Here is a 25,947-nt window from a genome sequence, read left to right on the forward strand (position 1 = left end):
TAGTATTAGAACTGAAAATATTGTTAGATTGAAGAAAAAATTTAAAACAAATTTCTGAACAAAAAGTAGTTTTTACAAATTAATGATATAATTTTAGTTTTAATCCAAAAAAGTTTAACCATGTTGCAGTAAAGCTTTTACAACCTATTAACTTTGTGAAACTTATTCAACTCATTGGCTAATTATCATTATTTTCAAGAATCGTTCCAGGTGTTGGCCAAAACTTGAAAAAACTTTACACAGACCTGAGAAATAATCAATTTTAAAATTGATGATAACAATTAGTAACCAATGAGGCTCCTATGTCTAACATATATTTTTATTATTCTGTGTAAAAATTTTGCAATTATTAAATTTTGTTAAAAATATTAATTTGTGAAAAATATTTTTGTTAAACAATTTCCTGTTTCAAATTAGTTAAAAATACTTAGTTTTTAAAAATTAAGCTTGCTTTTTAAGCTTTTTGTTATTTTCTAATCATAAATTGGCTGCATGATGGCAGACTAAATAATTTTAATATATTACTTCATAAGAAAAAAAATTTCTTTCCAATTTCTGTCCAAAATAATGCTTCTGTCAGAAATTCATCTAATTGTCTACACTAAAAATCCACATGTTAAGCTTATTTGAATTTTATTTTTTACAAAATTTGATATTTTGCAAATTTTCTATCAAGAAATAAGTTTTATTGCCAATTGAACAAAAATATATTTTATTTCTGACAAAATAGTGCCTTTTAGAACAAAAGTGTAATTCGGAATTTAATTTAAATTTTAATGAAAATTGTGGAAAAGTCAGGAGATTTTATTACTAAGTTTAAGTGGAAAATTACCATAATTCTTATTATATTCATTTTTAGCTTGTGCAGATGCCAATAGACTAGATGCCATTCCAAACCAGTAAATTAAACTTTCTTCTTTAACACTTAATTTTATGACTGATGAAACAAGGAAAATACGTTCATCATGTTAAATATTTTCAAAATGATAAGTAGTTTTTCATTGCATTCCTGCCAACATTGGAGAAATAAAATAACAGTGATTTTACATATTGTCCCAATTTTGGGTTTACAACTACTCGTGTTCAGCTCTGTCGCCTTGTAATTTTGAAACTAATCCAGAAGACAAGGGAACTCCTGGATCAAGTATTGGGAGAAATTTGCTTCAAGGAGAGCTTCTTGGTGGAACCAACCTGTATTTAATTTAATGTGGAGGAAAACCACGAAAACCTCCCACGGTTAGACAGATGACAAGGGGACATAATTATACAATATTAAATAATTATACAATGATAACTCGTTATGTATATAATTTTACAACATACAAAAATTAGGGTTGTATACTGAGAGCAATTAAAATAATTATTTTAATAATTGTTCTCACCCAGTACATTATCTTACAAGTGATGTATTACATCCTAAGCTTACAATATCAGTCTTGTGAAATTGAGGAATGGTTCCTTCAATGGTATGAACTTTACTGTTTTACCGTAAAAACACAGGTTGAGAATTGTACTCAAACTGTAAAGGTAAAGAGTTCATGAACAAGGTTAGTACCCAAATCCTAAAACAAAAAATAAGCACCTTTTAAAAACTTTTTAAGTACTCAAAAAATATTTTCAAGCACTATATACATTAACAAAATGCAAAATAATTTTTATGGACTTTACTTGATCATGATAAAATAACCAGTTTTTGAAAAAGAACTCTTTGATAAAGAGAATTTTCGGTTCGATATCAGGGGATGGAAAATGAAGTCTGAATTTGAGAATATCTTGAAAAATGGAGCAGAGTTTTATAATTTTTTTGAAGGAAGGCTGCAAGACGTTCCGAATTCGTAAAATACTTTTTATATTGAAGTTTTAGCAAGCTAAACTCCATTAAAAAAGTATGTTCACCATCCTGTAAATATATGAGTTCATTGTTTTATCTGTAAATTTTTTAATTTGATCTGTAGTGTTGACATTTAATGTTAAAAACATATATATTTTTGAATACTTTGTTTTAATTATACTTGCGTTTTTTGTATTAATAGACATGTAAATATTTTTTTAATAAAATTGTTTTTTGAAAATAGTTAAGCTTATTTTTTGATTTGTTGCATACAAAACTTCCATAAAATTACTGAATTGAAATTAATAAAAATGAAATTGGTAATGCTTAATACTCTGAGCCAGGGGTCCTCAACCTTTTTGTACCTAAGAGCAAATACCAAAATATCGATCGAATGGCGGGCACCATTTATTTTTTTAAGATTAATTTGTAGTTGTTAGATATAGGTAATAATACACACTACATGTAATGCGCAAAAGATTTAATTTTAAAAATAAATTTAATTTATGAATAATTAATATTGTGTAAAATAAATGATCACTAAATAACTTGCAAAGCAATATATAAAAATTACTTATAAAATATATAAAATACAGTCAATGTGATCTTTGGCATTGCATTTCACTGACCAGCACTTCAGAATCGGGAGAATATGACGAAATTCCTGCTTGCAAGCAATCGGCAAGGTGTTCATCTGTAAGTCATGATCCATATTTTGATTTTATGATATTCATTGTCAAAAGTAATGATTCGCACAAGTATATGTGGAACTAAAAAACGACTTTTTTTTATATGCTGCTCTTTTTAAGAGTGGAAATTTATTTCTGTATTCCAGAATTTCCCGTTTTTCAGATTCAGATATAATAGTTTTGAGGCTAATGTGATTCTGGAGATCCAAAATTTCTATCTCCTTACTTGAAGAAATTCTGAAATGTATGTTGCTATTTCGGTTACGTTTATTTGGATTTACAAAAAAAGGTGCCTATAAGCTCCTTATGATATTGAATTGTTGAATTCGCTTTTCAAATTGATCTTGAAGTAATTGGAGGTTGATGACAAATGTTGATCAGTCAATTTCAATGTTGTCTATAATTTTTTTCATGTTTGAAAAATGCACAAGAGACTTCATTTTCAAATGTGATATCCACAAAACCAGCTTAGCTCTGAACGATATCATAATCATTCTTGATATATGTTTGTCCTTCCCTGCAGCTAAATTATTTAGTTTTTCCATTATGTCTGTTACGAAAGACAAATCTGCTAGCCGAAGAGGATCTCTAAGTTCTAAAAATATTTGATTTTTGGCAGCAAGATAATTTTTTATTTCTTCAATTAAATGTATAAATCTATCAATATATCCGTGGGGATGCAGGTATTTTTCCTGCGAATTCTATTAGGGTTGTGTTTATCATCAATATTAAAAAAGCAAAAAATATTTGCATTGCATTTTATGAGAAAACTGAAATATTTTATCGTTAGGCACAAACAGGGGGCACACAAAAACCGACCGACGGGCGCCATGGTGACCGTGGGAGAGTAGTGCAGGTGTCTCCAGGGCCCGACTTAGCCTAATTGGGACCCCCTTTGCTTTATTACTTCAGTAAAGAAGAACCGAACTTTATGGAAGTATTTAAATTTTTCTCCTCACTATAGGTAACAAACTACTATACTACTTTTTTTTTACAAAAAAAGTAGCACTCTACACTTCAAACTACGAATAAATGTGGTGACTACAGTAGTTTCACAACTTGTAGTGCTCTAATTCCGACCACTGAGTTCAAAGGATTTAAACTATGATTGCAACCTATAAGAAAGTTCATATATTAATTGCACTTTGCATTCAGGAGCAGTGTTAGAACCTGTTTCGCTACTAAAAATTTAACGAGTGCAAGTAATTATAATTATAATTGTGTTTTAAAGTCACGAATATGATTTTAATTTATGTCTGGTATTGAAAAGCCGATCTATGTTTGGGTTTGCGTCTATCAATGTTCTATTCCTAGTTTTTTTTTAATTTCGAACCCAGCCTAGAAGACAAAGAAAGTTCTAGATCGAGAATTGGGATAAACTAGAAAAATTTTTTGATAGAATTTTATATGGAGAGGAAAACCATGAGAATCTCTAACGGAGCCTTAATGGCAAAGGAATTCTAACCTTTGATCATTTGATTTAATTATAATTGTAAATGATAATGATATTCGTTTTATTTATAATTATTTATTCTGATCGTATCTTATACTAACCAGAAATCCGTTTGGCCTATACTCGTGCAAATCCAGAAGCCCCTTTAAAGACGAAAAAAAAAGTCCATTTTTGGGTTATTTATTAAGACTATAAAAATCAGAACTTTTTTTTACTCCGTCTACTATATGGAATTAGCAAATAATATTCCAAAATATTAAGTGAAGGGCCGGGATAGCCTGTTTGGTAGGGCACTGGGCCCATGTCCAAGAGGTCGTGGGTTCGATCCCTGCAGGTCGAAGACTCCCCTTGTAGTAAATGGTGACTGGTGCACACTAAATCTGCCGAGTCACAAACTCTTCCATGTTTCCATAACAAATCATATCTCTGGGGGTACTGATCCAGGGGTTTCCTTGTCTTCTGGATTGGGTTCAAAATTACAAGACTACGGAGTTGAACATTAGTAGTCGTAAACCCAAAAATTGGGTCGGCTGTTCAACGACGGTTATAATATAAAATATTAAGTTAATACTTTTCAAATAAGGACAAAATTACAGTATTCATGAAAAGAAACTATTATAAGTTTTGTTATTTTCACTTTTATTATATAAACAAAGTAATTGTTTCTTTCTTTGAGGTGTGAGGTATTAAAAAGAGCAGAACTGTAAAGGAAAGAACATGATAAAAAGGAAGAAGAAAAAATAATAACAATTTGCCTCCAAAGACGTGTGATATAAATTAAACGAGGAATTGAGTATAGTAAATTCAAAAATATTGTGATTCATTTTAAGAACTTTTAATACGAACTCGTAAACGTATTTTTTCCACTCGATATTTTTTTTTTTAAACTATCAGACTTTGTTTATCATTGAAAGCAAACCACAAACCCCTTTGAGAACCTCGTTTTCATTTTAAAGATTGAAAATTAGAATTTGAAGAAAGTAATGAATTTTACAAATGATATTTCAGAATACAATCGATACTTTGATCGACGTCATTCTCGCCAACATCTTTAACTGTGTCAAATAAATTTAAGAATTTTTTTTTCCGTCATAGTTAAGCTAAATTCGAATTTCTGTGTGATGTACTTTTAAATAAAGCTTCAGATTGTAGTTACAATTTGTAGTTCTTTAAAAATTAACTGTTGACTATAATTTTATTTTATAACCGTCGTTGAACAGCCGAACCAAATTTGGGTTCATGACTACTAATGTTAAACTCCGTAGCCTTGTTATTTTGAACCAACCCAATCCAGAAGACAAGGGAACTCCTGGATCAAGTATCAGGAGAAATTTGCTTTCGTGGAGGACTTTTTGATGAAGCTAGCCGGCATTTGCGTTATATGGAGAGGAAAGCCACAAAAACCTACCACGGTTAGCCTGTGGGCAAAGAGACTCTAATCCATGATCCATCTACAACTGAGGATATTTTACATCAGCACTGTACAGGAAACTATTTTATTTTTTTTATTTTATAACCGTCGTTGAAAGCCGACCCTACTAATGTTCATCTCCGTAGCCTTGTAATTTTAAACACAATCCCAAAGACAAGGGAACTGCTAGATCGAGTATTGGCTTAAATTTTGCCTTCGTGAAGGGCTTTTTGATGGAATTAACACGCGTTTGCTTTACATGGAGAGGAAGACCACTAGAACCTCTCACGGTTAGCCCTCTAACCCATGATCTGTCTACCACTGAGGATGTTTCGCGTCAGTACTGAGGTCGGTTCACCCTCATTGGAAGACGAACGCTCGATCCCCTGAGCTATCGATGCTGAACAAGGAACTATTTTATTTAATATAACCGTCGTTGAGCAGACGACCCAATTTAGGGTTTACGACTACTAATGTTCAACTCCGTGGAATTGTAATTTTAAACCCATTCAGAAGACGAAGAAAACTCCTGGATCGAGTATTGGGAGAAATTTTGTCTTCGTAGAGGACTTTTTGATGGAGCTCACCCGAATTTGCGTCACACGGAGAGGAAGACCACGTGAACCTCCCACGATTAGCCTGACGGCAAGGGGACTCTAACCCATGATCCGTCGACCACTGAGGATATTTCATGTCAGCACTGTGGTCGGTGCAAGCCGGATGCGGAATTCGTATCGACTGGGATTAACGTTTTGCGGCATTTTCAGAAAATAAGCAAAGGCAGCGGTTGCTTTAGATAGGCTAAACTTGACCTAACAGTGACGAGTAACTGCAGAAAACTCATCAGCTATGAAAATAGTATATTATTCGCAAAAAAGGCATCATTTCATATGACCCTACGAAAAACAACCAAATGTAAACCTAAGAAACCAATGCCTAAAACCGAAACTGAGAGCAGGATACTTTAGATGTAGGTTACACAGTCATATTTCCATCATCAAGGAAGATTGGTTTGAACTGTTTTGAAAAGCGCCTTTAACTGCTCCCTCTGCGGATCCAGAGAGAATTTCGGTCGCCGAGAGTGATGTCCTCCTCTCCTAAATTGATAGATTCCATTTATCTTCAAAATTGAAATTAGCAACCATATGCTTTTTAAAAATATAATTATGAATTGAATAAAAAATGTAATTTTATTTTAAAAAAGATACTTCCGATTTTAATGAAACTACAGAAGTCTTCTTGTTGTTGTCTCTAATGCCACTTGCCAGTATCCAAACCTGCTGGAAGTCAAGTGAAGGAAGTCAATTCTATTGAAAACCCATTCGCGCGAATTAGAAGAAATTAAAAACCATAGGGAGGTTTATAAAATTCTATACTCTCCTAAAAAGAGTACCCCAATCTAGAAACGCAAAAGTATAAGGCGTTCCGATCTTAAAATGCTATGATACCTTTTCCGGCCAGAGATTTTTCTAAATTATTCTCACTCTCAGCAAATGTCATCCTCGCAGGAGATGCCAAACACACCTTTTTAATAATAATTCTAACAATGTGTATCGCAAAAATCTGTTAAACAGGCCTAAAAGCACCGGCAACAGGATTGTAGCCCCCTTCCAAACATATATTCGAAAAACATATACATATGATAAGAAATACGTAAAAAATATTTTATTCTGTCCTTGTTACTCTCTATATATAAATAGCACAGGTGTCGCTAAGATCGATGATGGTGTAAAATACGATATGAGGACGGAAAGAAATTTCTGTATGGCCTACATTTAATGTATAGTATTGTCTACTTTGCTTATAGGCATTCCTCTACATTGCTTTCTAATTATTATTAATAACTGGTTTTTAAGGGGGAATCATTTGGTGGACACTTTAATAATTTTTGAGTTCAAATGACAATTTTGATACTAATACCAAAATAAAGGATAGGTGTCGAAATTTCGAAAAATATATACACATGCTGAGAATACACATATGAAAACAGGGTGCGTAGCCTTTGTAAAAAGTACTTAAAGGTGCTTTTTTTTGGGATTTCGTTTTTAAAAGCTTTTAAAGGTGCTTTTTTCAGCTGGCGTTTTTCAAAAGTGCTTTTTCTCGAATAATTTTTTTCTTCTTCCCTTCAGTGATATCTGGTGGATCCCATGCATTTCACGAAAAATGGGGAGTTTGCTACGTAATCATTCACGCGGACTTCATGTCGTACCCACGTTATGACTTGCGCACACTTGTAACCGAAACCTGAGTGCTTCAATTCGGATAGAGAATATCAGATTCTTATGAAATGTTTTTCTTTTTAATTTATTTTATTTTTGTTCTTGTTTATTTTATTTTACTTCTAACACTTTTTTTGACGTAGGGGGTAAGGGTAGTTTTGTTCTGAGTTCAGGGTCAAGTTGAATTCACTCGGTGATATGGGAAAGTACTGATTGTTTCGATTTACGCCCGTTTCTTTTTGGGTTTTTTTTAACGCTAAAACTGTTTATAAAAAGTTTTTGTTTTTCAATAATATCATTGATTGAATATGAATTTTTTGAGTGCTTGAAAATTTTTGTAAAGTGCTTGAAAAGTTTTTAAAAAGTGCTTATTTTTGATTCAAAGATTTGGCTACGCACCCTGGAAAATATATACACATGTTTTGCTATTTTTACTTTTGATTTAGATCTTTTTTCTTTTCTTAAAAAAATCATGGAAATAATTCAATTTAAATTACGATTTTTTTTAAAGAAATTGTAATTACGAAAATTTCTAATGCAAAAAATACTGTTTCTTTTATCGCTTATTACTTTTTGAATTCCGATCAATCTAAAACTCTGAGATTTTGTTTACCTTCCATTTATTTAACCTTACTTCACTCCAAATTAAATTTATTATCATTATTAATAATCGCACACAATCTAAAATAGTTGATTTAATAAATAATGTTCCACCATCTTTTATCTTTTTCAGAATTAAAGAAACCAAGTAAACAACTTTAGAAGCAGAAAAATAATAATCCAATAAAGAAAAAATAAATAAAGAAAGAAAAAACTTTATCAAAATCATTATTGAAAAATGTGAGATTATCATTTACTCTTCGCATTTTTAAAGATTCTGCAGTTGATGTATGATCTGAATTGAGAATTGATTTTTTAATTTACCCCGGCAATAGGTTAGCAGATTTTAAGAATTTGTTAACGTTGTTTTCGCAATTTTCTTAGTAAAAATGTTCAGTTTTGCTTTGCAGTTAGCATTTATATTTCATTCAATTTTTGTTATGTCGTTGTGAATGATAATAAATCCAGGTTTTATAAAATATGTGTCCGACATAAAGAGTAAAAAATAATGTTTAAAAAATATTGTTAAAAACGGATTAAAAAAAAACACACGTAAGATAAAATTTGAACTAAAAAAAGCTATTGAAATCGAGCGAATCACTACTGTGTAACGCAGGAATCAAAGCAACATAACTTGTTAGGCAATTCGAAGAAAACAGAAAACTTTTGAAAGGCGATTATAATATACACTTTTAAGTTTCATTAGACAGTGATTTTCAATTAATTTTGATGTTTTTCAATCCACCTTCATCATGAACGATTAGACAATTTTGATAACCTTTTTATTTACCCTATTTAATATGATTCATATTCTTTTGATCAATTTAACTTTACATTATTTCCATGAATGTCTAAATTTCAGAAGTGGCGAAGCACGTCATTCGCTAATTTCAGAGGAAAATAAAGTTTTTTTACATAAAAAAACGCGCCGACCGGCCTGTGTAGGGGGCAGGGAACTGTCCTTGCATCAGAAAGTTTCTGGGTTCGAATCCCGGGCAGGGCATGAATGTTCTTTCCTTCTCTGTACTATCTGTCTTCACTGTGGGAGCGACGTTGGCCCACCTAATATGGTGCCCCTGAAAGAGAGGCCAACAAAATCGCTCTGTATATGCCTGAATTGACGTATGTTAACACGGGTTGGCATTGGAAAAAAAAATCGTTTTAAAGTTAGAAAAAAAAAGCATTTTTTTTCTGTATTTCTAATTTCAGACGGGGCCAAACTCAATATTGACCCTTTAATTAAGTTTCAAAAGAAAATAAAGTTATTTTTTTGAAAATAACTTCAAAATTGTATAAAAAAAAATTATTTTTTAAAATTACCAATTTTAGGAGACTATTTTAGCAGCTAATGTTCAAATTTCAGGAGGAGCGAAATATGTTCTTCATTCCCTCACTTAATTTTCAGACCGTTCCCTCTGCCCCACCCCCCGGGTCATGGCAGACAAGTATAAACCGAACAATAAAGCCTTTATTCTCCGAATAATAATGATGCCCAGCGCATGCATTAAGGCAGTGGTTCACAAACTGGAGGCGAATTCTATCCTCAATAGGGCAATGAGTATTAAAAAGGAAATAAATTAAAATAAGGATAAAATGTAAGCGAAAATAGAAATAGAAAATTTATGCGAAACTAATCATTCAGATGAAGAATTATGAATTATATAAAATAAATTAAAATGTCTGAACTTACTCGCATATTTTGGGTTAAAAGAAGATCTGTCAGCCAGATTCTCTCAGAACAAAGAATTTTCTTGAATGCGGATCTCAGACGAAAATTCATATTAAACTAAAAGCACAAAGAATTCATTGTTAAAACAAATAATAGTTTTCAAATTTTAATTATGAACGCATTCAATTAAAATAAATATATCTATTACTTTAAAAAAATATATATATAAGATAATAAGAAGAATTAAGAATAATATAATATAGAATTAATAATATAATATAGAATTAAGAATAAATATAATAGAGAGGGAAGAAAGATGGCAGTCAACATTTAGAGGGAGGGTGGCGATAAAACAAAAAATGTAGGCGTTATTTGGCTAAAATTTCTCGTTCAGGAAATACCTTTATCAGGAAGTAGTTTTTATCAAAAGTTAATTATTTTTATTACTTAAAAATTTGAGCAGAAGGGGTCAAATATTTTCCAAAATATCAAATTTTAGAAAAATTCGTATTTTTAAAATTAGAAGAATTATTCGATGAATTTCGTTCAAAAAGATTCCAACCTTTAGACTGCCCTCCTGACCAATATATTCGGACCATAATTCCTAGATTGAAGCTACTCCCTATATTTGAACGATATTAATCCGAATGCGAAAAAGTGGAATGTTTATTCTGAGAAAATACGTTTTCTTGTCTAAATTCGTAACTTAAGAAAATTGCTAAGAGTCTATTAATATTATAAGAAAGCACTTGTTTTCGGCTTTTCATCATGGAAACCGCGGTTTTTTAAAGGGTATATGGAGCCCAATAAAAATTCCAAAGATAAATTTAAAAATATATATACATATAGAATAAACAAAAACTTTTTTGATAAAAAGATTGGCATTATATTGAAGATTGATTTACTATATATTTTTATTAAACGCTGCAGATGCCATAAAGGATATAAAATCATAAGAAAAAATATTTTCCTTAGAGCTGCGTTTCCCAATTTTTTCCGGCTGCAGAACTTTTAAGTGATTGATGTGGCGGAACACCGATTTAAAAAACGAAAAAATAGTTTTGAAGTGAAGAATTGATTTTTGTTATCGTTCAAACAATAATAATTTTAAAATTATGCATAAACTAAAAATGAATAAAATAAGCTGAATTTCAGGAAAAAACAAACAAATAATACAAGCATTAAAAATGGCTATTAGAGAAACACTTTCCTTTACAATTAAAAAATTTTTTTTTTAGTGTTAAAGGTTTATTGGAAAATATTATTGTGTTTATTATAAAAAAAGAAGGAAAAAAACGATTGCAAGAGACTGAGGTGGTATGATTATTATTTGATTAAAAACACTTCATTGCTTTAAAATTATGCTGATTTGAAATAACAGTAGACATGTTTCACGCACTCAAAATTGGCGCTCATTTTCAAGACTTGCCAGACGCAAATGATACGAAACAAAGGCGATTTGAATTATGAAACGTTACGGGTCCAACGTAAAATGGAAGAATAAAGGTGAGAAACAAAACTGAAAGCTATTTTTTAATTTCGAGTTATTTTTTAAAACTGCGATTTTTTTCAGTGACATTTTGCTTGAATAATTCAGTGGAAATAATTAAAATATTAAATAAATAATGATTTGATGTAAATATAATATTAGGTTTCTAAAATTGTCACTACTTTAATTGAATTTTATTTTATAACCGTCGTTGAATAGCCGACCTATTTCTACCTCACTTCTAATGTTCCGTAGCCTTGTCATTTTGAACCCAATCCAGAAGACAAGTGAACTCCTGGATCAAGTATTGGGAGAAATTTGCCTTCATAGAGGACTTTTCTATGGAACTAAACCACATTTGCGTTACATGGAGAGGAAAACCTCCCACAGTTAGCCTGACTGCAAGGGGAGTCTAACCCATGACCCGTCTACCATTGAGGATATTTTACGTCAGCAAGCAGAATGTTGAATTCGTATCGACCAGCCATTGATGGGATTCGAACCCGGTTCTCTCATTGGAAGGCTCTATCCCCTGATGAATCACGACTCAATTTAATCGAATTGTCTTAACTCTCGGCCTTCCACGGAACACGTCTTTTTTCCGACGAATTTTTGACTCAAATTATAAGGAATAACCACAATTTTAAAAATACGGTCCAACAAGTTTGTTAATTTGAGACCTTCAGCTGCGAATTGTTAATTTTATTCTTTGCATCCCTTTTTCATTGCATCGAATCAGAATATATTTTCGAAGAATTAAAAAATAGTTTTAGTTACTTACTAAATTTAATCATTTATGTTAATTTAAACATTTTTGTCTTGTCAGATTAAATATATATATTACAATTTTCACGTATCGTTTTATATTGGAAGATGATTCTTTCTTTGTTCAAAGCCTTTTTAAATAATTTCAGAAAAATATTTTACTATTTATCAATTACTTTTGAAATTTTAAGCACATTCGAATTGGATTTTTTTTTCATTACCTTGTGTGATTCAAATATTAGTTTAAATATTAATAGTTTTTCAGTGCTTATTTTTTTTAATTTTACTCAATGTTTTATATTATATTTTAAATGCATCGTTCAATTAAAATTCCTAAGATCGATGGTCGCAATGCGGTATAAAAATAAATCAGTGGTCAAGTAAAGAGTTCCCGCTACAGCCCGTAGTGGGTCATGGGGGATAAGATTGCACAATTTCGTGACCAACGTCATGATTGTGGCAATGTGGTAGACACTACGCACATGCCCCCTTTACTTTACACACCATCTGATACCTATCGATCTGAAGCTGAGTGGGAATCGAACCTTAGCTCTTGTCAATGACTGCCTTAGCCGGTGAGCCATCACGGCTCAAAACAGTGTTAGGAGAATTCCGATAATTTCCACCAATTTTTGCTGTTATGAACCAATCCACTTCAAATTTGTTCAAACGTTAGGAGACACTCCCGCCGGACCAAACTGTCAACTTTAAAATTACCCCCGAGCACCAATTGGGGAGCTTTTCATAGTAATAGTAGATACATATTATATATGGCCGGGATAGCTTGGTATGTTAGGTGCTGGACTCAGTTTTATGAAAACGGGAGTTCGAATCCAGGCGGCCGAAGACTCCCCGTATAGTAAAATGGTGACTGTTGCACGCTAAACCTGTTGGATCACGAAGTACTCCATGTTCTCATCAAAAATCAATACGTCTGGGGGTACTCAATTGTAGATTGATGGTTCTCCGGTTCTGGTCAAAATTATGATCTGTAGATGTATGAATGGGTCCGCCCTATGAGCAGGTGTGGCAGAAGTCAAATTCTTGGCCATAGATGGCGCCACTGGAATTCAGGAACAATCTTACCCCCTCTGCCTATATGGATGAGTACAACAACTATACATATTACATAAAATATTTATCTATCGATTATAATAGATAAATATTTTTATAATAGTTCCATTGAGATAAAGTTGACGACCTCTCCCAGATCGAACTTATCTATAGAAGTATTTTAAACAAAACGCTCTAGCGGAAAAGACTAGGAAGCTTTTTTCATGCAGAAGAAACAAGTTGCTGTTACGTTTTTCGGTTTTACACGTTTTCACTGTTATTTTTGAACATCTTGTGATAGATTATAGTAGAACTAAAGTAATGAACAGTGCGGAAAAAAAAATAAGCAAAACACCTAGAATAACTTTTAATCTAATGACAGCATTTTTAAGTTCTTGTACTTAATAGTTCAAGGGGGTGGGGTGATCTTAAATCTGTTAATTAGTTAGTGCAGATGAGTTACGAAATCAGATACAAAAACGTATTTTCTCTGAATAACAATTTTTCTACCGATTATGATTATTAACTCCCAAAATAAAGGGGATTGCTGGAAAATAGAATCCCAAAGTTTGGTGAGGGGATCTCCTTATTGTTAATTTTGCGTATTTCGTCCTAAAACGTTTTAAGAAAATAACATAAAATTTAATTAATAGTATGAAAAGAAAGACAAGTGTACATCGAATGTTCTTCAGCCACCTGAAAATGACGTTAAATGATTTCAGTCGGCCCTGATTATCTGGCATATGTGATGAAAACAATCGATTTTGCAGCAAAAAGCATTTTCATTTTTCGTTGATGCTGTTGTCGTAGGCAAATGGTGCAAATTGTTATTGTTTTTCAGTGGCGCTATCTATGGCCAAGAATTTGAATTCGTCCACACCCATACGTCCCACCCGTTTACAGGGTGAATTCATTCATTCTTCCACACATCGTAATTTTCACCTGAGCCAGAGAATGATCAATCTCCAATTCAGTACCCTCAGAAGTATAATTTTTTATGGGAACATGGAGGACTTTGCAACTCGATAGATTTAATTTGCACCAGTCACCATTTACTACAAAGGGAGTTTTCGGATGGCTACATTCGAACTCTCGTTCTCATGAACGTGGGTCCAGCATCCTGCCAACCAGGTTCATTTACCGTTACAACGCCGGTACTGTAAAAAAAATGCATGGAAATTTTCTGCAAAAATTACAGCAATTTTTTACAATGTGCTAGTTGCAAACTCAAAAAAACTTTTTGAAACACTTAATACATTAAATAATTCATTGGATTCCACAAATAAGAAACACGCTCTCATCAAGTTCTAAAAATCTTACTATTTTTACGAAAAAACACACACCTATAAAGTTGTTAAAACCAGTGTAAAGGTTTCATTACTTAAAAAGAAGCTCATTTGAGAACATTTAAATATACTAGGAGGCTCCGTCCCCTGCTCGCTAACGCTCGCCAACCCCCGAGAATTGCTACGCAATCCTATGTGGTTCACGCCGTGAACCATGGCTCGCTGCGCTCACTCGCCAATGAACACAATGTTCTAGCACAAAGATATAGTATATTATCATCAAAGACATAGTATTTTATCATCAAAGACATAGTATTGTACTTATGTAGAAGAATTCTATCAATGTTCTTATTGGCTTTTAAAAAAGTATATTAGCTATTTAGATTGTACATGGTTAAAAAATCAAAACAGTAGCTAAATGAGAAACATATTAGCAAAATAAATTATCAAATATTGCAGTTACTCACCTAAATTCAACTATATGTGTATAATAAATTAGTTAATGCTAGAAATTCTGAAAGTTTTAGAAATTTTTTTTATTATTTAAAAATATAAACTTTAAACCCTAACTTTTCCTTGTGAGATAATAACCCTCAAAAAGTCTTTCATTTTCAAGAACACAAAAATTTGTTTTATCGCCAAATGAAATATTTTTTGGTGATCAGCATTATTGAAATCAATTTCTATATTAATTAACATTTGTGATAAAGTACATAGCATTTTAGAACAAAATAAGTATGTTTTACATACAATAAATTAAAATGCATGGCTGTTAGCATTACCCGAGAAATACCACGTGGATGTCGCCATGCTGCATTTCTAATCGGGGAGTTTTGATTTCAGCAGTTCCCCTTTCCTACTGCCAATAGAAGTTTCAATTAAATTTTTTCCAAAAAACATTTTTTTCTGCAAAGCTCTAAGAAATTAACACTAAGCATTTAGAATTTCTTTGAAAACACAATTATAGATTTGGCATCTTGGAGCAATTACTGAAAGGCTGTCAAATGACTTATTGTCCATGACTAAAAACTTGTTTAGTCAATACTAAACTGATTTTCTCAAAAGTCTGACCTTGTGACTTATTTATAGTCATGGAGAAGGCCAGCCTAATTAATTCCTAATTGAGTTTAAATTAAATATTATCATGGTTTTAGGGCAAGACATTTGCCATGTGACATTTTTAGCAGCAATCATTGGTCGATTTTCTAACGTTGCCATTCGGGGAGTTGCAATGAGGCTTTTTTTTGGTGCCGTGTAAGAGAAATATATATATAGATTTTAAATTCATTCACGCTTACAATTAAACTGAAGCTCGTATGAATGCATTAAGTAAGCGGTAAGTATAAATTGAATGTTTTGTATAAAATGTGTGTTTTTTTTTTGTTTTTTTTACTCTTAAGTTTCATAAATTCAATTTTCAACCTGTCAGGTTATATATTTTCTAAATCGTTGGTCTAACTGAGAAAGTTTCCGTGATTTTCTTCCCTTTATAACAAGGTACAAGGTGGTTTTACTGAAATAGTTTCTCATTGATAAGAAATTGCACCATCAGAAAGGTTCCTAATTTTACATTAAAATCGAAAATCTTCTTTTTAGTTTTCTATTCAACGTTGGTATTACAAAAAACAATCAATTCTACTTTTTAATTTTTAGAATATCGTTTTAAATGACAATTTATTTTATTTCACGTTAGATTTATTTCATGTTAGATTTAAAATGTCTTTAACTCCAGATTTTTAGTTTATCCGGTGATTCTTTTAAAAATTTCCTTTTTAGTGCTCTATTTTTTTTTTAAAAAAAGAGATAAAATTGATGAATCCCAAAAATATTCCTTATTTTTATTTCCTTACTTTTTGCTTTAGCAGAATATTTTTTTTTAAAGAGAAATAAAATTTTATTCACACATTTCATTCTTTATTGTATTTAATATTTATTTTCAGCAGTAAATTATTGTAGATTTATAGTTTCTCCCTAACCCAAGAGTAGAATTATATCTAATGTTCGGCTACAAAATTCATTGCAAATGTTGTATATGGATTATGAGATCGGTCGAACCATAGAGGTTTTTCTTCATTATTATGCTGCCATTGCAAGTTTTCCAATGTTATTGTTAATTTACGTCGCTCTAGAGCTGCACAATGAGCTATTGGCGACGGTCTGGGAAACATCCCGGAGGATGATCCGAAGACATGCCATCACAATTTTGATCCTCTGCGGAGGGGATGGCACCACCGCTTCGGTAGCCCGACGACCTGCGCGCGAAGTCGAGCACTTTACGGTAGCACAGTTTAACGAGGACCCATACCGCACACCCTCGGTCCCTACGCAGACTGATCCAAATGGTCACCCACCCGCACACTGACCGTAGCCAGTGATGCTTGACTTCGGTGATCTGCTGGGAACCGTGTCTTAACGATCAGTCCACTGCGGGTATAAACAAACTGTAACTTTTCTTTTCTTTGTTGTAATCAAAATCAGAAAGTGTTAAACATTGGTTGCCACGAATTTAGGGTCAACACCGAAGATAAAATAATCATAGCATTTTTACATACAGTTCAGTTAAATTCTAACAATAATAATCATTGCAATGTTCTATATTTTAATAAATAAATACTTTATTATTATTTTTTTATTAAAAGTGTAAGTTTAATTGAAACCAGGGGAAAATAAACAGAATTCTATCACCGTTGTTACGTGTAAATTTACAACAAAATCTATGCATTATTTTTTTAAATATTAAATAAGAATAAAACTTGCTCAGGCTCTAATTTTCCTGAAATTGGCGTTTTTTTTTTTAGTTTTTGGTAACCCTTTAAGATGACGTTGAATCCCGTTGAAAACAAACTAATTCAAATTTGAATGCGAAATAAGTGGCCTTAAAATTCAAATTAATTTTTAAAGTTTATCCTATATATTTAATAGGTTCCTATTTTACTTGGTTTAAAAAATTTTCACATAGAATCAACAAAAGTGATAATATTCATCTAAAATATTCAATTACTAAGCATATTAATTTTTTATTTAACTAAATTAACACAATAATTCTAATAATATGTATCGCAAAAATCTGTTAAACTGGGCTAAAAGCACCTGCAACAGGATTGTAGCCCCCTTCCAAACACATATACAAAAACATGTATGGGTGATTCTTTTTAAACATGACAATTCGAACCAAAAAATGTCTTCAAATTTAAAGTCTTCGAAATAATCTAAAAATATTTTTGTATACTTCTTTAGTTACATTTATTAATATCTTACCGACAGCAGTGTAGGTTATTGGCATTTACTCGAGAAAAAAAATAGAAATTCGCCAAATCTTGAATGCCAGGAAAATGACATATTAGCTTAGAAGTTTAAAAAATGGTCATTTTAAGTTAATAGTAAGTAACTCAACTTGAGCCTTATGTTAGATGGACCAAAAATTGCTTAAATTAATTATTTTTATCCGCTGTAGAAAGAATCAATTTTTTTTATTGCTAATATGTACAGAATAAATTTGGGTATAATAATCAATCATTAAATAAATAAGTAACATCCAACCATATTACAATCATACATAAACTTGGTATTAGGTTAATATTTGCTTTTCTGCCTTACAGTATTAACAGTTAAAAAAAAATTTGGTAACACTTCAATGTCCTGGATTTCATATTACCATCAACCATATAACAATCATACATAAACTTGGTATTAGGTTAATATTTGCTTTTCCGCCTTACAGTATTAGCAGTTAAAAAAAATTTGGTAACACTTCAAAGTCCTGGATTTCATAAAACAGGAAAATGACAGCTAGGATAATGACAAATTCGCCATTTTATAGCATATAACTTTACTCTAATTTAATATTTTGGCCTAAGACGTTTACATTTCGCAGAAAACAACAGGATTTCTTGAAATAACTTAGATAAATCTATGTAGTTTATGTTATTAATGATTTCAAGAAGCCAGGAAAATGACAACACAAAAACCTACTCATCTTGAAAAAAATTTTGAAATAGATTTTGAACCAGAAAATAACTTAACTATTAACTATTAAAATAACTTAACTATTAACTTAAGATATTGATTGCTGACTCTATCTATTTTGGTTATAAACCACTAAATAAGATTAGCCAGGAAAATGACAGATTTTCTTGGGACAAACAAATTACTGACAGAAAAAATTATTTTAAACGAAGTTTTTGTAAATAATACCCTCTGCGTATATTCTAGAAATGGTTGAGGTAAGGTAAAAAAAATCGGTTGAGGTAAAAAAAAATTAGATATTGAAAATGTTATGGGAAGTTTAGTAGCTAGTTATTATTGGAAACATTGTTTGGGACATGCGTTTTTCCACGCATGTCCCAATGTCATTTTGAAGTTAAATTAAATTTTTTAACTATACAAAACAGTCAATGCTAGTGCTAAGTCATTTTAAAATGCTAATAGCAATGCAATTAATAATTTATTTTTAAAAAAGTTCTCTTAATATTATAGTATTAGATCTTGGCGCAAGGGACAGTGAATAGTCATATTTCGTGAGAATCACCCATATAAACTGCTGTTTGTAGAAAATGCAACACCATGAAAGAATCATCAGAATCAAATGAAATTTAATGCAGAAACGACTTGTACTGATACAAATAAATGATGAAATTTTCAAAACAAAAGAAACAAATTAAGCGTCCGAAATCAGTATTTGGTGCAGCCACCACGCGCTGCAATAAGTGCTGCTATACGACGTGGCATGGAGTCAAACAGATGTTGAATATCTGCTTGAGGAAGAGAATTCCATATCGCTTGTATGCGCAACCAAAGTTCGTCTTTGGAAACTGCAGGACGCGGATCACGAGTGAGACGCCGACCAACCATATCCCACACGTGCTCAATAGGCGACATATCCGGCGAATAAGCAGGCCAAGGAAGAAGTTGCATGCGTTGTGCTGAACAGAAGTCTCTAACAGTCCGCGCAACATGTGGGCGTGCATTATCCTGCTGAAAGATAGCTCCAGGGATGCCTTGAAGGAAAGGAACGACTTCGGGCTGTAGCACTTCACGGACGTATCTGTTGCTATTGAGATTACCCTCAATTCGTATCAAATTGGATCGTCCATGATACGAAATCGCACCCCAGACCATAACTCCGGGTGTTCGACCACTATGTCGTTCAATAATACACTCAGGAAGGCAGCGTTGACCGGCATAACGTCTAACACGAACACGGCCATCATGGGTCCACAAATTGAAGCGTGATTCATCTGAAAAGACAACTTGGTGCCAATCAGCTCGCCAGTCTCTGTGCTCAAGAGCCCACTGCCGACGCAGCCGTCGATGATCCGCCGTGAGGGGAATCCTGTATAATGGCACCCTTGCACGCAATCCACGGCGCAGCAGACGACGACGAATTGACGAAGCCGACAATTGTACACCTGTAGCAGTAGACCAATGTGCTGCCAGCTGCCTGGAGGAAGCTGTGCGATCATTCACCGCCATGCGGAGCAGGTGTCGATCATCGCGCTCTGACGTCACCTTCTGTCGTCCAGTGCCTGTTTTTCGAGTTGTTCGGTGCTCGTCGGTCCACTGCTTCCAAACTCGCATCACTGTGGAACTGTTCCGCTGCATACGAGCTGCTATTGCGCGATAGGAAAATCCTCCTTCTCGAAGGCCGATTATCCTCCCTCGTTCAAACTCCGTAAGTTGCTTGAATTTCTTATTCTTCCGTCGTGGAGGCATACTCAGGTCTCACTAAACGTTTGCCACTAACAAATAATCATAGACTATTTTCAACGTCCCACTACAGCACTTTATTTATACGCTTTCAGCATCAATTCAGAGGGCGCTGCGCGCGCCACGCACGCGCGATGGCTCTGAAACTTTATTAATTTGTATAATATCCTATAATTGACATTTGCTGCGAATTTCATTTGATTCTGATGATTCCTTCATGGTGTTGCATTTTCTACAAACAGCAGTTTACATATCCGAAAAATATACATACGCTAAGAAATACGTATAAAACATTTTTTTAAAAGATTTTAATCTGTCCACGTCACTCGATTTATAATAGCTAGTACAGGTGTCGCTAGGATCGATGATGGTCTAAAATACGATATATGAGGAGAAAAACAATTTCTGTATAGTATACATTTAAAGTATACTATCGTCTACTTCGACTGGGGGCATTCCTCTCCATTGCATTCAAGTTATTGTTAATAGCCGGTTATAAGGGGATAATTTGGTGGACACTTTAGTAATTTTTGGGTTCAAATGACAACTTTGATATTAATACCAGATCAAAGGAGAGGTGTCAAAATTTCGAAAAATATATACATATGCTGAAAAATCTGTATAAAGCATTTTTTTAAAATATTTTAATCATTCCATGTCACTCGATTTATAATCATTATCACAGGTGTCGCTAAGATCAATGATGGTATAAGTTACGATATAAGGAAGAAAAAAAATTCGATATGGCCTACATTTAATGTATACTATTGTCTACTTCACTTATAGGTATTTCTCTCCATTGCTTTCTAAATATTATTAATAACTGGTTTTAAGGGGCTCATTTGGCAGACACTTTAGTAATTTTTTATAAATTTTGGGTTCAAATGACAACTTTGATACTAATAACAGATCAAAGGAGAGGTGTCAAAATTTCGAAAAATATATACATATGCTGAAAAATCTGTATAAAGCATTTTTTTAAAATATTTTAATCATTCCATGTCACTCGATTTATAATCATTATCACAGGTGTCGCTAAGATCAATGATGGTATAAGTTACGATATAAGGAAGAAAAAAAATTCGATATGGCCTACATTTAATGTATACTATTGTCTACTTCACTTATAGGTATTTCTCTCCATTGCTTTCTAAATATTATTAATAACTGGTTTTAAGGGGCTCATTTGGCAGTCACTTTAGTAATTTTTTATAAATTTTGGGTTCAAATGACAACTTTGATACTAATAACAGATCAAAGGAGAGGTGTCAAAATTTCGAAAAATATATACATATGCTGAAAAATCTGTATAAAGCATTTTTTTAAAATATTTTAATCATTCCATGTCACTCGATTTATAATCATTATCACAGGTGTCGCTAAGATCAATGATGGTATAAGTTACGATATAAGGAAGAAAAAAAATTCGATATGGCCTACATTTAATGTATACTATTGTCTACTTCACTTATAGGTATTTCTCTCCATTGCTTTCTAAATATTATTAATAACTGGTTTTAAGGGGCTCATTTGGCAGACACTTTAGTAATTTTTTATAAATTTTGGGTTCAAATGACAACTTTGATACTAATAACAGATCAAAGGAGAGGTGTCAAAATTTCGAAAAATATATACATATGCTGAAAAATCTGTATAAAGCATTTTTTTAAAATATTTTAATCATTCCATGTCACTCGATTTATAATCATTATCACAGGTGTCGCTAAGATCAATGATGGTATAAGTTACGATATAAGGAAGAAAAAAAATTCGATATGGCCTACATTTAATGTATACTATTGTCTACTTCACTTATAGGTATTTCTCTCCATTGCTTTCTAAATATTATTAATAACTGGTTTTAAGGGGCTCATTTGGCAGACACTTTAGTAATTTTTTATAAATTTTGGGTTCAAATGACAACTTTGATACTAATAACAGATCAAAGGAGAGGTGTCAAAATTTCGAAAAATATATACATATGCTGAAAAATCTGTATAAAGCATTTTTTTAAAATATTTTAATCATTCCATGTCACTCGATTTATAATCATTATCACAGGTGTCGCTAAGATCAATGATGGTATAAGTTACGATATAAGGAAGAAAAAAAATTCGATATGGCCTACATTTAATGTATACTATTGTCTACTTCACTTATAGGTATTTCTCTCCATTGCTTTCTAAATATTATTAATAACTGGTTTTAAGGGGCTCATTTGGCAGACACTTTAGTAATTTTTTATAAATTTTGGGTTCAAATGACAACTTTGATACTAATAACAGATCAAAGGAGAGGTGTCAAAATTTCGAAAAATATATACATATGCTGAAAAATCTGTATAAAGCATTTTTTTAAAATATTTTAATCATTCCATGTCACTCGATTTATAATCATTATCACAGGTGTCGCTAAGATCAATGATGGTATAAGTTACGATATAAGGAAGAAAAAAAATTCGATATGGCCTACATTTAATGTATACTATTGTCTACTTCACTTATAGGTATTTCTCTCCATTGCTTTCTAAATAATATTAATAACTGGTTTTAAGGGGCTCATTTGGCAGACACTTTAGTAATTTTTTATAAATTTTGGGTTCAAATGACAACTTTGATACTAATAACAGATCAAAGGAGAGGTGTCAAAATTTCGAAAAATATATACATATGCTGAGAAATCTGTATAAAGCATTTTTTAAAAATATTTCATTCTATCCATGTCACTCGATTTACAATAATTAGCACAGGTGTCGCTAGGATCGATGATGGTCTAAAATACGATATGAGAAGAAAAACAATTTCTGTATAGTATACATTTAAAGTATACTATCGTCTACTTCGACTGGGGCAATTCCTCTCCATTGCATTCAAATTATTATTAATAGCCGGTTATAAGGGGATAAGTTGGTGGACACTTTAGTAATTTTTTATAATTTTTGGGTTCAAATTACAACTTTGATGCTAATACCAGATCAAAGGAGAGGTGTCAAAATTTCGAAAAATATATACATATGCTGAGAAATCTGTATAAAGCATTTTTTTAAAATATTTCATTCCATATATGTCACTCGATTTACAATAATTAGCACAGCTGTCGCTAGGATCGATGATGGTCTAAAATACGATATGAGGATGAAAACAATTTCTGTATATAATACATTTAAAGTATACTATAGTCTACTTCGACTGGGGGCATTCCTCTCCATTGCATTCAAATTACTATTAGTAGCCGGTTATAAGGGGGTAATTTGTTGGACACTTTAGTAATTTTTTATAATTTTTGGGTTCAAATGACAACTTTGATGCTAATACCAGATCAAAGGAGAGGTGTCAAAATTTCGAAAAATATATACATATGCTGAGAAATCTGTATAAAGCATTTTTTTAAAATATTTTAATCATTCCATGTCACTCGATTTATAATAATTATCACAGGCGTCGCTAAGATCAATGATGGTATAAGTTACGATATAAGGAAGAAAAAAAATTCGATATGGCCTACATTTAATGTATACTATTGTCTACTTCACTTATAGGCATTTCTCTCCATTGCTTTCTAAATATTATTAATAGCTGGTTTTAAGGGGCTCATTTGGCAGACACTTTAGTAATTTTTTATAAATTTTGGGTTCAAATGACAACTTTGATGCTAATACCAGATCAAAGGAGAGGTGTCAAAATTTCGAAAAATATATACATATGTTGAGAAATCTATGTAAAGCAATTTTTAAAAATATCTCATTCTATCCATGTCGCTCGATTTACAATAATTAGCACAGGTGTCGCTAGGATCGATGATGGTATAAGTTACGATATAAGGAAGAAAAAAAATTCGATATGGCCTACATTTAATGTATACTATTGTCTACTTCACTTATAGGCATTTCTCTCCATTGCTTTCTAAATATTATTAATAGCTGGTTTTAAGGGGCTCATTTGGCAGACACTTTAGTAATTTTTTATAAATTTTGGGTTCAAATGACAACTTTGATGCTAATACCAGATCAAAGGAGAGGTGTCAAAATTTCGAAAAATATATACATATGCTGAGAAATCTGTATAAAGCATTTTTTTAAAATATTTTAATCATTCCATGTCACTCGATTTATAATCATTATCACAGGCGTCGCTAAGATCAATGATGGTATAAGTTACGATATAAGGAAGAAAAAAAATTCGATATGGCCTACATTTAATGTATACTATTGTCTACTTCACTTATAGGCATTTCTCTCCATTGCTTTCTAAATATTATTAATAGCTGGTTTTAAGGGGCTCATTTGGCAGACACTTTAGTAATTTTTTATAAATTTTGGGTTCAAATGACAACTTTGATGCTAATACCAGATCAAAGGAGAGGTGTCAAAATTTCGAAAAATATATACATATGCTGAGAAATCTGTATAAAGCATTTTTTTAAAATATTTCATTCCATATATGTCACTCGATTTACAATAATTAGCACAGCTGTCGCTAGGATCGATGATGGTCTAAAATACGATATGAGGATGAAAACAATTTCTGTATATAATACATTTAAAGTATACTATAGTCTACTTCGACTGGGGGCATTCCTCTCCATTGCATTCAAATTACTATTAGTAGCCGGTTATAAGGGGGTAATTTGTTGGACACTTTAGTAATTTTTTATAATTTTTGGGTTCAAATGACAACTTTGATGCTAATACCAGATCAAAGGAGAGGTGTCAAAATTTCGAAAAATATATACATATGCTGAGAAATCTGTATAAAGCATTTTTTTAAAATATTTTAATCATTCCATGTCACTCGATTTATAATAATTATCACAGGCGTCGCTAAGATCAATGATGGTATAAGTTACGATATAAGGAAGAAAAAAAATTCGATATGGCCTACATTTAATGTATACTATTGTCTACTTCACTTATAGGCATTTCTCTCCATTGCTTTCTAAATATTATTAATAGCTGGTTTTAAGGGGCTCATTTGGCAGACACTTTAGTAATTTTTTATAAATTTTGGGTTCAAATGACAACTTTGATGCTAATACCAGATCAAAGGAGAGGTGTCAAAATTTCGAAAAATATATACATATGTTGAGAAATCTATGTAAAGCAATTTTTAAAAATATCTCATTCTATCCATGTCGCTCGATTTACAATAATTAGCACAGGTGTCGCTAGGATCGATGATGGTCTAAAATACGATATGAGAAGAAAAACAATTTCCGTATAGTATACATTTAAAGTATACTATCGTCTACTTCGACTGGGGCAATTCCTCTCCATTGCATTCAAATTATTATTAATAGCCGGTTATAAGGGGATAAGTTGGTGGACACTTTAGTAATTTTTTATAATTTTTGGGTTCAAATTACAACTTTGATGCTAATACCAGATCAAAGGAGAGGTGTCAAAATTTCGAAAAATATATACATATGCTGAGAAATCTGTATAAAGCATTTTTTTAAAATATTTCATTCCATATATGTCACTCGATTTACAATAATTAGCACAGCTGTCGCTAGGATCGATGATGGTCTAAAATACGATATGAGGATGAAAACAATTTCTGTATATAATACATTTAAAGTATACTATAGTCTACTTCGACTGGGGGCATTCCTCTCCATTGCATTCAAATTACTATTAGTAGCCGGTTATAAGGGGGTAATTTGTTGGACACTTTAGTAATTTTTTATAATTTTTGAGTTCAAATGACAACTTTGATGCTAATACCAGATCAAAGGAGAGGTGTCAAAATTTCGAAAAATATATACATATGCTGAGAAA

General features: G+C 32.0%; 1 protein-coding gene across 2 annotated transcripts in view; it reads left to right on the top strand.

The window, feature by feature from the left end:
- Window positions 1-25,947, top strand: part of LOC147812596 (pre-mRNA 3' end processing protein WDR33-like) — a 612,260-nt gene that overhangs the window by 18,280 nt on the left and 568,033 nt on the right. Inside the window, exon 3 of one of the 2 annotated variants that reach the window (XR_015433458.1) lies at window positions 860-2,054. The exons of the other annotated variant lie outside the window; for it this stretch is intronic. The gene's annotated coding sequence lies outside the window, so the exon portion shown is untranslated. Of the gene's footprint in view, window positions 1-859; window positions 2,055-25,947 lie in introns of those variants that run through there. 2 annotated transcript variants of the gene reach the window in all.

The sequence above is a fragment of the Parasteatoda tepidariorum genome, chromosome 4 (genome assembly GCF_982258835.1).
Source record: "Parasteatoda tepidariorum strain Cologne lab strain chromosome 4, Ptep-v5.0, whole genome shotgun sequence".
In the NCBI taxonomy this organism is placed as follows: Eukaryota; Metazoa; Arthropoda; class Arachnida; order Araneae; family Theridiidae; genus Parasteatoda; species Parasteatoda tepidariorum.